At 41.7% G+C, this 13,126-nt stretch overlaps 1 pseudogene; it reads right to left on the minus strand.

Annotated features, from left to right (window-relative positions):
* Nucleotides 1-8,812: 8,812 nt before the first annotated feature.
* Nucleotides 8,813-13,126, minus strand: part of LOC137267201 (uncharacterized) — a 74,695-nt pseudogene continuing 70,381 nt past the window's right edge.

The raw sequence follows: 13,126 nt of genomic DNA on the forward strand, positions 1-13,126 counted from the left end.
AATCTGTGATGAAAGTTTTCAGCTTCAAAGGTTTAACGAAACACTTCAAATACTTCAAACACGAATACTTCAAAATTATGTCACATCACTGTTGTTAATCTGGATGTGAGCTCAGATCAGCACAATACATAATATAGATTGAATGAATCTGTTGCTACGACAACGAATGCAGGCCAAAACAAGAATATTTAAAATATTAGGGAAATAAGGAACACAAGAGACTCACTACCAACCACGCATGGCAAAATTCAAGACATTTAGAGTATATTTAGAGTATCTTCTACTATTCTGTATTCTATATTGTACGCAAATGTTTACACAAGACAGAGCTTTCTCTCATTAACTTTTCATTTACCTTCTGAAGTACCATAATCATCTGTTAAAAACCTCCCCAGACACGACCACAATACGACCTGAAACAAGCCGTGAAGCGTCACTGAATATGTGACGCCAGTGTCACCTATCGGAACAATTGCGTCGTGACATTTGTATGTAACTTGGCGGCGCTCAACTGGCACTGACACGATACATTTCAACGTTCAGATTATTACTCATGGTTCAACTATAGCTTTAAAATCGTAACTATGTGTCGTCACAGTACATCACCGTGTTTATTCCAAATGACTGTCATGGCATAAAATGGGTTGACTGTGATGATCAAGGTCGCGACTGATTAATGATTATTGATTGTGCAAACTGTGCATAACATCAGTATTGCACTATTTGGTGTTCCTTAATTAGTGTAACTGACGCCAAATGACGAGGGAAGTATCTTAGATGTGTTTTCCCCTCACCATCGCACATCAATTATTCCAGATGGACCTGTCCAGATACTGTTTGAAGGCACAAGGGACAAGCTGGAGGTAGAAGAGGGGAAACCTCTAACAGTTCTGCTGACTGTAACCCTGCCTGCACTGTAACCTGGTGGGACACATCCACACAGATGGTGATTACAGGACACAGGGAGGCTGTGTTGTCTATGCCAGCTGTAGATGTGTCTGTGTCTGGACAGTACACGTGTCACGTCAACAACAGCCATGGGAGTGCATCACGGAACCTGACACCGGAGGTCCTCTGTAAGGCCTGCACAGATTCCGCAAACATACATTCGTTACAGATTATTGTAACATTTAAAATTATATTTGCATAGGACCCGCATTGACTGTTTAAGTGTTTACTCACTTCAAATTTCTCAAAACACACAGAGATTTTGCACAGGTATCTACCAAAATGTGGATCAGGAGGTCAATCTTGACTATTAATCTGATGATATGACATCAAGTCAGTGTGATTCGTCACTCTCAGATTCCCCAAAAGCAAAAAAATCAGATCTGAACCGAGGAGAACAAAACCATTATATATTTACTCTATTACATACATCATTTATATAATTCAACAAACAAACCAGTTCCAATAAATCCTGACATTTGCGACTCTTGCTTCCATTTGAACACATTTCAATGTGATCTTATGGAATATGTTGTATGTATATTGAATCAAAGGAAAGCTGTTATGGTGAATGTTGCAGCACGTGAGTTAACTGAATCTGGTGTAGTCCCCATCGTACCTGTGACTGCCGCCTGTTCTGTCCTCATTGTGGTCATCGCTTTCGTCATCGTCGCCGTCGTTTTCCGAAGAAACAGGACCAAGAAAGGTATTGTCTTTGTGGTGATACGAGAAATTATTAATTATGCTGCTGTCGTATATCCTGTCATGCATCTCTTCAGTTTTATTACTTCAATTACAGTAGGCGCATTTGAATCCTTTCTGAATGATAATTTGCATTAGAAGTGATTACACTAGGGTATGTTTTATCTATTTCAGGAGGTAAAGTGTACAGGTGAGGACTCTCAACAGCAGATATCTGTTGCCAGTATATCATTTCAAGAACAATGAGAAGACCACAGCGTTTACATACGAGTTAAGGTGCAGGTTTAGTCCTACGAGTTCGGTGTACTCATACAGGTTAAGATATAGGGTCACTCACATATGTTACGGTACAGTTACTCCTACAAGTTAAGGTATAGAGTTTCTCCTACAAGTTAAGGTATAGAGTTTCTCCTACAAGTTAAGGTATAGAGTTTCTCCTACAAGTTAAGATACAGTTTTACTCCTACAAGTTAAGGTACACTTTTACTCCTACAAGCTAAGGTGGAGAGTTACTCCCACAAGTTAATGTACACAGTTACTGATACAAATTATTAATGGATATTTATATAGCACACATATCCATGCAACTAGTGCTTGCTCAAGGCCCTGGTATTTGTTACCCTCGACCATTGGATGTCCGTCTCAGCATCACATCGTATTATCAATCTCAACTCCCTGGGGAGTATACAACTCTTGCTGCCTCTAGGCGCACTGAGTTTATTGTACAAGCTAAGGTGCAGAGTTACTCCTACAAGTTAAGATACAGTTTTACTCCTACAAGTTAAGGTACAGTTTAACTCCTACAAGTTAAGGTTCAGAGCTACTCCTACAAGTTGAGGTACAGTTATACTCCTACAAGTTAAGGTGAAGTTTTACTCTTACAAGTTGAGGTACACTTTTACTCCTACCAGTTAAGGTACAGTTTTACTCCTACAAGATAAGGTACAGAGTTACTCCAACAAAATACGTTTCAGTGTTTGTCTCATAAGTTAAGGTACTGAAAAGAAAGAAAAGGATACAGGATTAGCATTGTCGTTTGTACTTTCGAGGTGAGCATTATGACTTCAAGATAATCACAGAAGTGGTTGGTGCCAGGTAGGCTCAAGTAGGTAATATCTAATATCAGCATTTGCAGCTAACTAATTAAAGGTTTATTTTTTCGAAGTTTAACTTTGCAGTCTGATGTATGCCGTGGCATGATATGAATTGCTTACTCCTTCACCTCATGCATGTCTTTTAGGGCTGGAGACCGCAGTATGGCTGACAACGAAGCACAATTTCAACAAGATCCAAGTGGTAAGTGTTTGAAATCTTGCAAAAGCGTGTCGGCACATTCGATCAGCAGACTTATTCGTATACCGTGCGGACTGTATGAATGCACTGCACATCATTCACTGTTCGGAGGGGCGTGGGATAGTCCAGAGATTTTTCGTCAGGCCGAGGAAAGTGAGTTTAGTTATACGTCGTTTGTAGCGATTCCAACAATATCTGGACTACACCAGAAATGGATTTCACAAATTGTACTCAAGTGAGGGATCAAATCCGCATTTTCGCCGAAAGGGGCGAACGCAGTTACCACAAACTAGTAGCTACCCCACTGTCCCGTTATGCCGAAGACACGGGTTCGGTGTGCTGAGCGCAACATGTCGCAACAAACAAACGAATAACTGAAAGTAGTGATTATTATCTGGATAAGATATGTCTAGTAATAGTGACACAGTCAGTGGTCACATAAAACGTGATATATGTAATTTAAGTATTTTATCGGGAGAACGCCATTGTACATCAGGTCGCACAAGAAGTAGCAGGGGAAGGCGGGATTTTTATTAAACTTAATGGGTTATGCACATAGATTTCATGTGGAACTTTTCTTCGTCATTACTCAAGGTCAGTTTATTGAACATGTGTGCAGCAACACCCCACAGGTAATAGAACTCCCGACCCCCACTCCCACCCAAGTGCCACACGACACTCCAACCTCTACTTCCACCCAACCGCCACACGCCGTCCGAAACCCCACCCGCAACCCCCACCCCTATCCAACCGCCACGCGCCAACGCAACCCCAACCCAATCATCACACACCCCTCCCCTTCCCAACCCCTACCCCTACCTAACCGCTACACGCCACGTACTTGTATTTGTATCAAATTCCTTGTACTTGATGTCTGTTTCTAATCAACTTGACCATTTGGAAATCATTCATGGAATATTGTTATCTTCCGGCTTGCCCGGAAGACAGGACCTGTAATCAAGGAAGATGAATGATGTTCCAATATTAGAAACAAGATAAACCCCATGATATATAAAGTGACCTTGAACTACATGTTGGGAAAAACACGCGTTCGCAAACAAGCAAGGTGTTCAGACGAAGCAGCTGAAAATCCGCTATAGTTAATCAGCCACACATGACCAGAGTAATACCAATGCCCTTGTGCTGCATTTCATGTGTCAAGGAGAGGTAGGGTGGCCCATGGCCAGTGGCTAAGCGTTCTCTCGTCAAGTCAGGGTTCCATTCCCTTCTTCGGTATGCGAAGTCCATTTCTGGTGTCCCCCACCGTGACATTGCTGAAAGAATGCTAAAAGCGGCGTAAATCCAAATTTGTTTATTCATTCATCTACGTCACACACATTATTGGTAGCATGCCGTTTACTGCAGAGTAAAGAGTCACTGGAATAACTGTAGGTCGGCCAAATGTTCCACAGGCCGAGAAAAGCACCATGCGCTGTCGCATATTTTCTGACAAGCCACTCCTTGTGATAAATATTAAGCAAAATTTCATATACATGCACACACAAATGCTTCACTGACGTACAATGTAATACTGATTACACAGTTGTTGATTGCAGGGTGCAATGGATGACAAGCAGTGTTTAGGATTGGGTGACAAGCAGTGTTTAGGATTGGGTGATTGAATGATAAGCTGTTACGTAATAGATACGTATTTCAAGTAGATCTTTAAGAATCTACAAACACAAGTAATCTACCCCGTGAAAATCTAGATTTGACATGCTCTTCACAAAATATTAACGGTTAGACTGTCTGCTTCATTTATGCCTGGCATCATGTCCCAGTTGCTGAAGTCAATGCTCATGATGTTAAACACGAGGTTGTCTGGTCGAGGCTCGATGTTACAACCCGCTGTCATAGCTGGAATATTGCTGAGTGCGGTACAAACGCCTATAGAACCATTGATATTATTTCTCCTGGTAATACTTAGTTTAATAGTTTCTGACTATATACTTCTACCTACAGACCTGTATGCCAAGGTGAACAAAAGGAGAAGGCGCAGGAGAGAAGGTATAGCCCACCTTTCTATCCTTGTGGTCAGTGAGTATCACCTTAGGTGAGGATCGGTGGGGTAGCCTAGGGGATAAAGCGTTCGCTCGTTACGCTGAAGATCCGGATTCGATTCTCCATACGGGTTTAATGAAGACCATTTCCGGTGTCCCCGCCGTGATGTTGATGGAATATTGCTGAAAGCGGCGTAAAGCTAAGGTGATCTATACATGACGTCATGTACACCCCATGACGTCATCTGAGCCCCTAACTATTTACCTCAGCGGTGTGTCCGTTTGTCTTTTCTGTTACAATGTGTGGATGGTGGTGCCGTCTAGAGCACTGATATTCACCGTGTTTAATGGCTTTCCTTTGTCATGAAAGAAACTATGGTCATGGGTGCGAATCCCCAAATATGGTTCTTTCTTTGTCAGCATCAGACCATAGGTGTTTAACACAAGCTGTAGTCGTGTCACTGACGGATGTACAAAAAAGCACTTCAACGAAGGTTTCCACGAAACTCGCACACACACTCGCTGTTTTAGACACCTACTCATCAGGTGTCTTTGTTGTAAGAGATTACTGTAAGTTTGACGTCCTACAGAAATTTCACAGCCATCCTATAGAAGCCTTTTGGGTCCAATTTTCATTAATTTCCAAATGTACATGTTGAATTATTAAGTTACAAACTTGAAAATTCAAGTAAATAAGTTGAAAAAAGCGAAACCCCTAATGGCCCACCAAGGCTTCAGTACCAATCTCACACAATTGTTCTATAGTTCATTTACTTTGTTCTCTTTTCCGCAGTCTCTGATGTTTATGCCACGGTACAGAAGGCTCAATGCAAACACTTCATGAACAGGGCTTATGCCGGCGCAGGGCCATCGGTAAGTGGGTACTGGAACTGTTTTCCTACAATACAAAACTGACAGGAAGATAATTTATTACCATTCAGTCAGTGTGTCGTAAAGACATGGATAAGAAAAGGGCAACGTAAGGTGATGAGTGAGTGAGTGAGTTTGGTTTTACGCCGCTTTCAGCAATATTCCTGCAACATCACCACGGGGGAACTCCAGAAATAGACTTCGTACATTGTACTAATGTGGGTAATCGAACCGGGGCCTTCGGCGTGAGGAGCGAACGTTTTAACCACTAGGCCACCCCACCGCCCCGTGAGATAATGAATGCAATTGCGACGATCGATGCTCATTATGTACACCATTGATTTTTTCGTTCATTCATTGACGTCAACTGACCCGTGAAGGTCGCGGGGTAGAATAGGCCTTCAGCAACCCATGCTTGCCATAAAAGGTGACTGTGCTTGGCGTAAGAGGCGACTAACGGGATCTCGTGGCCAGGCTTGCTGACTTGGTTGACACATGTCATCGGTTCCCAACTGCGCAGATCCATGCCCATGTTGTTGATCACTGGATTGTCTGGTTCAGACAGGAATATTGCTGAGTACGGCGTAAAACTAAACTCACTCACTCACCCATTGACGTCAACTGCTGAGTGTTGCGTAAAGCACAGCTAACATATCATAAAACATATGTCAACAAAAATATATGTCATCACTTAGTTCACCAGTGGCTGTAGGTTAAACAGAAGAACAAAAAAAAAAAAAAAAAAAAAAAAAAAAAAACAACTCGCAGCTACCAGGTCGAGGCCACAGACAATGTTCTAAAACAATGTTTTCCTTTCATTAAGAACAGGCTTACGTATCACTAGCAGAAGGACAGTATTTTCTCACTACTTCTATCAATAATTTCAATGACAATGTTATAACATTATGTTCATATTCATATTACGCAATGCAAAAACTTACAAAACTTACCAATTCCTTCAGTTCCTCATGAGGCATATATGGGCATTAACATTACAAGTCTTTTCAAAGAGCCTGAACAATATATTTAGTATATGGGATGTGTGAAGCACAGGCAAAGTGTAGCGCAAAATGGGTTGCGCAGCAGAACGAAACTGACCAGTCTTCGTATATGCGAGCGAAGCGAGCAAAGGTTGGCAACAAACGTCCCTCGCTTCGGTCCGAAAAATATTTTTCATGTCAAAATAAAATATCGCCACCATCAAATGTAGACACACATTTACTCACAGGGTTGTGCTCTCAGATTTCCAACCTCATACTTAACAATTACTCACGTGAAATATATTTTAATCAACGTTTTAAGCGCCGCTGGTGCTCTCACAGAGCGTTCTTCGCCTCCATTACCCCTGCCAGCTTCCGGTTCAGCGGAATGAAGGAACAGGTTAGGTAACTCTGAAAGCACTTGTCGAGTCGCATGTCCTCCGCAAAGTTCGCAGATGACAGTCGTCGTGCAGATTAATCATGAATGAGGAGCAAAGGAACTGCATTGCTGTTGCTGAGGCAGGCCACAATCTCCTTATAACAGGACAATGCGGGACAGGAAAGACATTTACTTTGAGGTATGGATGTTTTGTTTTTAAATTTCAAGTCATCAAGTGGATTTGTCGTGAGGTGTCACGGTTTTCGTTTACAGTGAAAACGATCTTTTGCTTTGTAACAGAACTATTTTGTATTGATAAGAATTGATCAAGAAATGAAAAGAATAGCTTTTCGTCAAATCGGTGCTTAGATCACATGGAACAGTTTTTCGTAACAAGAAAAGGAATAAGTTTAATTTTACTTCATATTACGTACCAGCTGACGGCATCTGTCCCAGCGTATGGCCACATTTTACTGTGTTTGTATTTCCCGCAAAAATAACTACTTGCGCAATTACCTCCCTTGCATTCATCCACTCGCTACGTCAGGAGTGAGCCTTTTTAGAATAACTGTTACTAAAATTCTAACAATAACCACAGCATATGAGATAAATAATCTGGAACAATTTAATGAGAAATTTGGGCAATATGATGTGTCCTCTTAATTTCTGCTTATTCTTGTTCCTTCATTCCGCTGAACCGGAAGCTGACAGGGGTAATGGAGGCGAAGAACGCTCTGTGAGAGCACCAGTGGCGCTTAAAACGTTGATTAAAATATATTTCACGTGAGTAATTGTTACGTATGAGGTTGGAAATCTGAGAGCACAACCCTGTGAGTAAATGTGTGTCTATATTTGATGGTGGCGATATTTTATTTTGACATGAAAAATATTTTTCGGACTGAAGCGAGGGACGTTTGTTGCCAACCTTTACTCGCTTCGCTCGCATATACGAAGACTGGTCAGTTTCGTTCTGCTGCGCAAACTATTTTGCGCTACACTTTGCCTGTGTATGAAGATATCGTGTGTTCGGTACATTATCATGTTGTGATCATACATATGTTTGCTGTCTCCAGTCGGAAAATGCAGTTCTAATCGACTATGCAGGACCAGTCGCTGCCGAATACAACTGTGGCGAAATGGTAGGTTTATTGTACATATCCTGTCACGTTCCGGGAAGAGACGTCCGTGATTGGCTGACACGATGCCGAAACGACTCTAAGTTGCAACGACCTCAAAGAGAACGCATTTTCTGCAGTAGTGAACTGCTTGGTTCAGTAAATGTACCAGGTGCAGATTTGGGTTCAGTCACGGAATAAATTCCCTTTATAGAAAATTTAGACATTTGTAAGTGCAGTTGTGTTAAAATTTCAGAATGATGACGGTCTGACCTACGCCGACCTTGCCCTTGAATTGCCTACTCTGATCGACGGCAAACCCATCATACACAGAAGGGAGGAGCCGGTGGTATATGAACAGATTGACTTCGCCCTCACCCCCGGGCCACAGCTTCCGGACAAGATATGGGAGTTGGAAGAGCAGGAGGAGAAGGAGGACAGACGACAGTGCCTCTGGGACTGAAGATGAATAAACCTTGAGAATCTACAGCTGCAGGACAAGACCATGGATCTGGAAGAGATGGATTAAGGAGGCAGTGCTTCTCGGAGTGAAGAATAAAGAACTTTGAGAATCTCCAGCCGGACAAGACCTTTCGAAATTGAAGAGCTGGACGAGGGAGGCTGTGCTTCTGGGAGTGAAGATGGAAGACACTTGCGAATCTTCAGCTGCCAGACAAGACCTGGGAGGCTGAATAGGGAGTAGAGGAGAATCTCAAGGTTACATTGCGAAACATAACTAGCATTTGATGGAATCATTTAGATAAGCAAATATACTTTCAAAGCTGAATAAGAGCATTGGTATAACGAGAGAGAGAGAGAGAGAGAGAGAGAGAGAGAATGTGTGTGTGTGTGTGGATGCGTGCGTGCGTCCGTGCGTCCGTGTGTGTGGAACTATTGGCTTCTGTATAATGATCCTCGGTAGTAAAGAAACTGAATCCAGTGGTCCCTTTGTGAATTGGGTACATTACAAGTATTCACAACTGAGGAACATTACATGTATATATTCCCAAACTGGCGTATTTTTAAGGGGATACCCCGTCGAGAGTGTATCTGCCTGTTTTCAGTTAAACTGGTATTTTTATCGACAAGGTTGTGCACTGGCCGTAGGGAGAGAAATAATAGCTTATAATTCGCCTCCAAAGGCGACCAGTTTACTTGAGCATTATCATGACATTATTGTCTTCCCCCATACGTTGTAGGGAATCTACCTGTTTTATTTTGTCGAATTCCACTAAGTTGTGAAAGTATTTTGTCAAACGGTTGTTTCTTTTTTGGAATTCATATAACGTTTAGCATGTTATTGTTCATATACTATAAGCATCTAGTCTTTATAGAGACTTGGCAGGTTGTGATTTTGAGTTCATACAACGTTTGACATCTTGCTGTTCATATAGGTTATGCATCTTGTTTTTCATTCAAGGCTAACCATCTTGCTGATCATATAGGTTATGCATCTTGTTTTTCATACAAGGCTAACCATCTTGCTGTTCATATAGGTTATGCATCTTGTTTTTCATACAAGGCTAACCATCTTGCTGTTCATACATGGCCGGCATCTTGGTATTTGAATAGGCATGACGTATTGCCTCTTTGGTCGGCATTCTAGAAGTTGAGATAAGGCATTGGGGACGGTATACGTGTCACTGATGTTATGTTGAGGTATTGGGGACGGTAAACGTGCCACTGATGTTATGGTAAGGTATGGGGGACGGTATACGTGTCACTGATGTTCATGTTGACATTGCCATGTCGTCATCTCAGTATGTATAAACAATTCAAAACTGCATGGAAGTTAGCTGTGTTCCTTTTGGGTATTGAAATATATGTAAAGGAGGGTGTTATCTGCAACTTTTTCGAAATGTCGCATTGAAGAATAACTGGTGTATTCATTCTTGGCACCGTGTCCAGAAGTAGTGAACTAACCAGCGTAAAGTCTAACACTACAGTCACACAGGCTTTGCTGTTATTAATTTATTATATTAATGTGAATTTGTTTCTCTCCCATGGAGAACTGGGCCTCCTTCCACGAAACTCTTAGTGATCGTAAGTCACTAAGGTTAAAGAAAGGGAGTTAAGGTTCACCTTAGTAAAAGTTGCTTTGTGAAAGAAGCCCCTATGGTATGCTGTAGTTGGTTTCTATACGTATTCTACTAGTCGTTAAACATGGAATGTGCCAATCCTCAAATTATGTTTATTCTGTATTTGCTATTTTGCAATACCTGTTTATGGTAAATAAAATGTTTGAGCAAATATAGTCTTCCATTTTTTGTCACACTCGGCAAAACCACCGAAAGGGTCTGTGACGCCCAGGCATTCCGGCAACAAGTTTCCCGACTACTCACTGGTAAAATAATACAAAGGGATGCATATGTGCATACTGTTAGGTTCCAGCTGTCCATGTGTGAGTGAGTTTAGTTTTACGCCGCTTTCAGCCATGTCCCAGCAATATCCCGACGGGGACCACCAAATGGGCTTCACACATTGCACCCATGTGCGGAATCGGCGTGACGGTCTTAAGAGTGACATTATAACATCTATTCTATCACCGTATGTTTTTCGTCGGAGGGGACTATAACTGGATCGTAAAGAAGGAATGTTACTTCATGCCTATCGTTGCCTCAAACAGTTGTTTGATCAAGATATCACTTTGTAGATTAACCTGATTTTACTCTATAAGACAGTCTTGTATTCACTGTTCATCATGGCGTGTTTTACTCGGATGTAGCCTGGGTGGGTTCGGTTTAACTTGAAGAAATGTGAATTATAATGTAAAGCAGCTGTAGTTTCGTGAGAACACCTCCCGCCAAGGCCTTGCTCAAAAGCACGATCTTAACAGTGAAACGATCTCATACTCGAGGTTGTCAACACACTCGTAGTCATAAGACTGCTTTGCAGGAACCAGATAATGGATTTCAGGAAGCACATGCATGTATTTTGTATGAGTGTGGTAACTAATTCATAGTCACAAACGAATCGCAGGGTTATCCTTTCCCAGACCCGTCTAGTCCGTAAGTCAATATTCTGCGTAAATTGGATGATAGCCACGGCAGCAGACCTTATTGTCATGACAACGCATCCTGTCTCACAAGAGAATCGTTTACACCATATAACCATATAACTACACATATGGCGGGTCATGATGACCTTACTGATACAAAGCTAATACCCTCATGCCGTCATTGATCTGCATGCTATTGACACGTAATGAGAACTCTACAAATCTAGTTGATCGTACCGTAATTATGCCTTTATTATACCAATAAGCCTTTTAGGGTCGTGCGTTTTTATTCTTGAAATTACAGGATACTAAGTTGAAATTGCAAGATACATATTACATATATGTTGAAATACATATGTTAAGATATTAAGTTGAAATCTCGGGATTGTTATCTAGATATTTTAATTTAATATCTTGAAATTTCAGTTTAGTATCTTGAAATTGTCAAGAAAAAACTTCGAATAACCCCATACGGCTTCCGTGTAAAAGGCCTCTACACAGCTTTGAATTTGCGGATTTTCTTCATTCGAACTTTCAGTAATATATAAAAACCTGAGTGTTCCTCTACAGTTGCCTAAATATTCAGACCTCGAGTGTTATGTGGGTCGAATTTCCTTCCTTGTATCAGACCGGACAAAGCTGCCTCATAGCGAATAACTCATCCGTGGGTGTCCCTTGTGACCTTACACATCATGCGAAACTACCCCAAACAACCCACGTCTGCTCAAAAACAAACATTTCCTTATTCCTTATTTATCAAGGCTGCTATCAATTTCTACGTTAGTTTTGGAGAAAGACCATTGTTCCGAAGTTACACATTTTCTCTGAAAGGAGGTTTGATTGACGGCTGCTTAACTGCGCACTCAATATTCCAGTTATATGGCAGCGGTCTGTAAATAATCGTATCTGATTCAGACTATCCAGTGATGAACAGCATGAGCATCGATCTAGCCAGCAGGGATACCGTGACTTATGTCAGCCTGACCATCCGATTCCGTTAGTCAACTCTTATGACAAGCATGGGTTATTGATGACTAATTCTAACTCGGATCTTCACGGGTATTTCTTAGTGAGGACTTTTTAAAGCTAACCCATGTATTCTGACTGAACTCATAAATGAGTGAATGGGTGAGTGAGTGAGTGAGTGAGATTTCAGCTTTACGACGCATTTATGGATATTCCGTCAAGCACCAGAAATGGGCTTCACACCTTGTACCCATGTGGAGAAACGAACCCGGGTCCTCGGAGAGACGCTTTAATAACTGGGTTACCCCATCACCCAGATCAACTGATGAAAGGACTGACAAGTGTTCACGTGACAAATCTGCAGTTTTGCACACTGATTGTGACATGTGCAGCTGACACATCTCTGACTCATAAAGGTTCAAATCACATGAGATCTATTCACGTCTAACTGACTAATGAGCCGGAAACATGACTGACACGGGACACATCCGTGCAAACCAGCGCATGAATGTACAAACGTACATTTCAGAAATAGCAAGTTAGGTTTTACACCGCTTTTATATTCCAGCATTATCACGTGGGGAACACAAAAAGCGGACTCCACACATTGTACAATCGAAACCAAGTCCTCAGTACCGTGACGAGCGAACGCTTTGACCACAAGGCTACCCCACTGCCCCAGCGCAGATATACAACACATGAACAGACGTATGAAACATTCGTTATAATCACGCCCTTGTTACATCTATGCATCACCCAGATCAACTCATACATTTACGAGCGTTCTAATAACTGGGTACATGAATTCGTATGCAAAGGCAAGAATAAAAAAAATGCACACTGTTCAGCATAATATGCTTTTGAATACGTCAGCT

This window comes from Haliotis asinina, chromosome 1 (assembly GCF_037392515.1).
Source record: "Haliotis asinina isolate JCU_RB_2024 chromosome 1, JCU_Hal_asi_v2, whole genome shotgun sequence".
Classification (NCBI taxonomy): Eukaryota; Metazoa; Mollusca; class Gastropoda; order Lepetellida; family Haliotidae; genus Haliotis; species Haliotis asinina.